The sequence below is a fragment of the Polyodon spathula genome, chromosome 19 (genome assembly GCF_017654505.1).
Source record: "Polyodon spathula isolate WHYD16114869_AA chromosome 19, ASM1765450v1, whole genome shotgun sequence".
Classification (NCBI taxonomy): domain Eukaryota; kingdom Metazoa; phylum Chordata; class Actinopteri; order Acipenseriformes; family Polyodontidae; genus Polyodon; species Polyodon spathula.
In genome coordinates, this window is record NC_054552.1 from 25,306,008 (window position 1) to 25,312,007 (window position 6,000).

At 38.2% G+C, this 6,000-nt stretch overlaps 1 protein-coding gene across 1 annotated transcript in view; it reads right to left on the minus strand.

Annotated features, from left to right (window-relative positions):
• The window catches only part of LOC121294732 (OTU domain-containing protein 7A-like), a 119,902-nt gene extending 114,149 nt beyond the window's left edge, over positions 1-5,753 (minus strand). Inside the window, exon 1 of the mRNA XM_041218777.1 lies at positions 5,598-5,753. The gene's annotated coding sequence lies outside the window, so the exon portion shown is untranslated. The remainder of the gene's footprint in view (positions 1-5,597) is intronic.
• Positions 5,754-6,000: the final 247 nt, after the last annotated feature.

Below are 6,000 nucleotides of genomic sequence, written 5' to 3' on the forward strand. Positions count from 1 at the left end.
GTCTTGAACTGGATGCGAGCGGTGATCAGGAGCCAGTGGAATTGCGTGGGAGAAGTGAGGCGGAGAGAACACCAAATGAGCAGCGGAGCTCTGGATGAGCTGGAGTGGACGGGTGGCAGACGTAGGGTGGCCGGCCAGGAGGGAGTTGCAGTAGTCTAGGAAGGATAGTACCAGGGCCTGGACGAGGAGTTGTGTGGAGTAGTTTGTGAGGAAGGGTTGGATTCTTCATATGTTGCTCAGGAAGAACCGGCCGGTGCATGTATAATGCAGACAAGTGAAACCAGCAAAGAAGACTAATATTGAATCCAGGTTGGCTTGATGATATAACACCTACTGACATGATAAAATGAAAAAGATTCAGAATGCATTATTCCCATGAATACTGCTTTAGAGACTCTTAAGGTCCAATTTACTAGGCATTTGCTGGAAAAAAATTTTTTTATGAAAGCAAAATACTGCACATATGTTTCAGAACTAGTTCTAGCTCTCAATTTTGATTATATAATTATCTACTATCCTTATTGCAACTTTGAAAATATGCTGAAACACAAAAACTGTGATAACCATGTGCTGTGGTTATTATTATTATAATTATTATTTGTCTTCTTGTATTGTCGCTTGTAGTTGAACATAGTACTGTGCAATTTCCTGAATAGACTTCTGGGCTTTGATGTGTTGAGACAGGTGGCAGGCATCAAGGGTTGCTCTTGGCTGCTGAGCTGCTGAGGGCATTACTTGCCTAGTTCTTCCTCATCTACCCTCATTCAGTCCAGTGCTTTAGGTGTTCTGCTGCATTTTGCTTCTACTTCTGGCATCAGTCATTCATCTGGGACAAAACCCCCGTGACCCTCACTGACATAAAAAGCCAGTATCCAAACAAGGCTTCCATTGTGGCAGAGCAGTTTAGCCATTACAATTTTTACATTGAGCTTTATGACTCACACCTGAGTCTAATTAGGCCAGTCACAGTGGGAAAAAAAAAAAACTCAGGTGTACTTCATTAAAAGGTTATTAACCAAGCTTTTGCCTCTCATTAGAGCACCTTTCTTACAAGTCCCTTCAGTATACAGTTTACTTTATTTCCACTTTGACTCTGGTAAAGTCCATTGGCTACCACACTAAAGATTCACTTCCCGGGCAGCAAATATTACATCAGATATAAAATTGTTTTAGTAGAGCATTTTACAGTAATAGGGAGTCCATCTGGGTAGTAACAATCACCTTTTTATGGTGAATTCCAAAAAACCAAGGATAGCTTGTCGATTCAATAAATACTCTAATAATCCAGCTGTGGTTAATTCTGGTATGGTATGGTATGGGTTGATCAGATCCACTGCTAGAAATAAATCAACCTATATTGGCTTTCTTTGCTGAGATAATGCTGGTCCTCTTTACAAATATAACACATATCCTTGTATTCATTGAAGATGTACTTTTTCATAAATCAATACTGAGCTACAACTACCTTATGTGATGCTTCATATCCTGCTGTGTCATTTCCAAGGTAAAGCAGAGCTTTTTAAACAGAGACTGGACTGCTCGTTATACTGCTAATCCTTGAGGAAGGGTCATGCTATGTATTTCTAACCATGCTGATTTTCTACTGGGCCTCAACCATGACCTGAGGAGATCTATACTGGCAGGAGGAGGGTGGTTCATGGACTTCCCATGGTTATTCAATCTAGGGCTTCCCTTTCAGAACACACTGGCAACAGAGTCAGATTCAACAATAATGTTACAGTTCATAGAGACTGCTCTGACTCTCACACAACCACAACTCCTTTTCCCTTGTGAAGAGGCTACATTTATTTTCTTAGCAGATGCCCTTACCCAGGGCGACTAATAGCTGTATACAAAAAATACATGCAAAGAATTACAGTACAATTAACAGCAAGACACAAAATACAATGACTTCAGTCCTTCAGTTTGAATTCAGATCACCAGCAGTAAACGGTGGAAGTTAAGCCCACTGAACAAATTATGTCCCATCCGCTGCAATGAATGCTGATCACGTTTAGGTGTGTTTAGTTGAATTTAGTGCTTTAGTTGGAAGTGCAGCTGAAAAACAGAATGCTACACCTACCATATGTGTCAAATTTAGAAACCCACTTACGTGGAATGTTGCCATTCGCCTCACTTGCGTTGTTGGAGGTAATGAACTGACAACATGAGCACTAGTGATCAAACAAAGCAACATCCATTACCCTTGTGAGCTAAAAGCTATTTCATGGAAGGGTGCAGACACTTCTTAACAAGGTTCATAAGCAAACTGGAAATCCCAAAGGGCAGGTCTAGGTTAATTAGGTCTTGACTTTGAGAAAAATTATATATGTAAGCCTCCTGAAATACACCCCAATCATAAATCAGCTGCCCTGAAGATGAAATAAATAAAAACGTACTGATTTTGGTGACCTAACTTCCCAGTGTATTTTTTTTATTCTGTCAGTTGCTTCATGTTTTATTTTCAGGCCATGATGACAATTACAATGAATTGACCTGACGAATGTGTCCAAGTTAAACTAAATATCTCCCCTCCTACTGTTTTCACAGTATAAGGGAAATACAAATAAAGCTAGACAATTTGATTGCATAAACCCACTATGTGTCTTCCAGTTACTGGTACATCCTCAGTTTACTTCTCCATCAATCCCCTTACCGTAATCTTCAATGTCAACTATCTCCAGTACTGTGAAACCATTGTTAGAATGGTGCCACAATGGTATGCTGAATAAATCAGTGGGATCGTTTAACTTCTGACAAAGTTTTGGGATCAATCAGCTTCTAGGACCTGGACAAGCAAATATTAGGAAAATAGTGGATTTTAATTTTTTTGCCGTTATCCACAAAACTGCTATCACAATCTGGCATAGGCACCAAACATTCAAGACACTGATGTACCAGTACTGTTAATCTATTGCCTTTCACTAAACCTTAATTCATCCAATACAAACAAACAACAACAAAAAAGCCCCAGTCAGTAAAGCAAGTCTGGCATTCTTTAAAAGCTTTTCAGCATGTTTGCAGAAAAAACAAATGTCAAGGTTCATTTCATGTTCATTTCAAATGCAAAAATGCGCAAGACTTGAACAACCCAGTTTATGACTCTGTTCTGGTCTCAGAAGAATACACAATCTAGAACAACAAAAGCATTTTTTAAATATATAACATTTCTCGAAACTTCAAGGGAAGTTATGCCTCGTATTTGCATTTAACGGGCAAGAGATGGGTTCAAATATGTGGGTCATGATTTTACTCAACGTTTAAAATGAAGAATTAACCTTATAGATCAGTATTTACACAGACAAAACATAGTACAATTACCCAGATTAAATATAACACACAGCTCTTTAAAGATAAAAAAATAAATACATACTTGTTTTTAGAAAGAAAGACCACCACTAAGAGTAGAAGAGTTCAAGATTTTGAAATGGTCTCATATTTCCCCCAGATAACCCTATTTTGGGGCTTTGATGGTATACATTAATTACAGAGCTGATGCTTAGAATGATTTCTTGCTTTTGACAGGATATTAAAAGGAGGGAGGGAGTAGGTCTTTCAAATCACATTATCAGGAGTGGCATCTATGCCATGCCAAGCTCTTAGATCATAGTGCTAATTACCCAGAACCAAAGTTTTCAAACAATACAAAAGACAAAAACAAAGTTCCAATCAACTCCAGTGACAGAGTTTGAATAAAGCTACTTACATTCCACATTTTGAATTATTCAAATTAAAAATGTTACCAATATCTGTCTTACTAAATTGTATTTATACAAAACCAGGCTCATACAGTAAAGGGTAATTTTCATAAAACGGTCATGTCTTAAACTAAAAGCATAATCTTATATGATTTTTTTTTTTTTTTCTCCTTCAGGCATTTACAGTGCATACAATGGCTGAAAAGTGCTATTTCTTATTTTCTGTCTGAAAGAAATGTTGAGACAGTCTATGTATGAGACCATCTCTATTTAGGTCTCAATAGCACTTTCCTTAAGGTGCCCATACAATACCATTTGATTAGATTGTGTATCAGAAATGGGGACATTCTCTAAGAGAGTGACCAAATGTCTGTCCAAAATATTTAACTTTTTAATAAACGTATAGAATTCTTTCACTTTAAAACGTTCCTTCTAGTCCTGAATGAGTCACACTATAAAACATAAATTAGTGGCTGAGATTGACCCAAGTATTAACCTTAATGGTTTGCGATTTAGTGAAATTCGCTATTGCTTCATGTTGTATTTGTTTTATATGACTCACTGCTCAACGAGTCAGATGCGAGAAAAATAATATTCTATATCATTACAAGCTGCTCTATTACTATAATTAACATTAACACAGTAATGCAAAAACAATATTTTCCTAAGCTACTTGTTTCAGACCCCTACAGATACAGCTGTTTATATTCTGACCTTCTGTGCTTTTTGGGGCTTCTGGGTACTAAAAAGTCCGACCACACCGGTGCAGGTTATATAAAAACAATGCTTCTATTACATATAAAGGCTAGTTCTGTATAGGCAGGACCCAGCGGAGTGAAACATTTTTGGCAAAGCACAACAGTTTGACCTTCCTGATGTTTTAACACTAGCTTGCAGGCATTTTTAAAGACATGTAAACTACGTACTGTATTTTGACGTAGGTTAGCACGAGCATACTGTACATGAGTATACACACGTGCTACATGAGCACTGTCTTCACGAAATACTATTGCATTTACTGTTTAAAGTTCCTGTCATGTACAGTATAGAATGTGCTGCATTTCACATCACCGTATTTTGTTCAGAACCTTATGTATCAGATAACGAACAAGTATTGCAAATTAACGGTCCACTATAACGGGAAACAACGCTTTTGTAGCAAATGCCACATGATCAAAGTCAAAACTAAAAGTCACGCTTTCTGGAAACCCGAATTCACACAGTCAAAAGTAGCTGCTTTCCATTATATTCATTGTCTTTGTACTGGGAATATTACCTAAACAGGGACATCGTTTTAAGATCAAACATAGATCTGCCAATCTCTGTTCAGTTAGTTCCAACTGCAGACAAAATCACGAATCCAGCGAATATAATACAACTACAAACTACAGTAGATTATCAAATGAAAACACCCCTGCGTAGACCTATATACAGGTATCCTTCCAAAACAAAAGCAGCGCACCTTATCTTTACACATGTTTGGTGTTTTTTTTTTTCTTCTTTCTTTTCGACTAAATAATTAAAGTGACAAAGTTGGTTGGTGTGCTCTGACTGCTAACATCTTTACATCTTTATAATGACCACTTTCTTTTTGTCCACACCGTTAATTTTGTACATTAGATCGTTATCTATCAAGGTGCCTTCAACCCGACATCCTAAAATAACAGCAACTCTTCTGTTTGTTGGAGAGCCTAATGTGACTGATGCTTAGATGCTTTTTACAGAAACAAAACCAGCACATAACATGCAGCATGCAAATTGACACAGGCGCGTACTGAATTAGGAATATCTCTGAATGCACCTGTTTCGGGTCCGCAGTGATTCAGACAGCTGACTCTATTAAATAATTAATATTTACAAGTTACCGATCGCTGTAATAAAACAAACATTGTATCTTACCAGAGTATATTCAGTCATTACTCCCCACCTCCATTTTTTTTTCCTCTGGCTGCTGAGTGAATACCCGATTCAGCCCCTATAATAAACACGCATCCCCGTCTCTTGCACTATATTTTTTCGCTCTCCCTCTCTCATCCTGTCATTCTCCGCTGCAGCAGAAGCACAGTCACTCCTCCCCCTATCTCTTCCACACCATGACGTCAAGCTCCAATAACACCCGCCCCCATACGCTATCTCATTGGTGTTCTCTTCTCCCGTCGTGTCGTTTGTGAACAAAACGTACGCTGCTGTTTGTCTGGCTTAACGTCTGTTAACTTCGAGGGTTTATTTATTTATTTATTTATTTATTTTGAAGGCGGTGGGGGTCAAAATGGCGTAGCGAGCCGCTGCATTCGAGACTGCC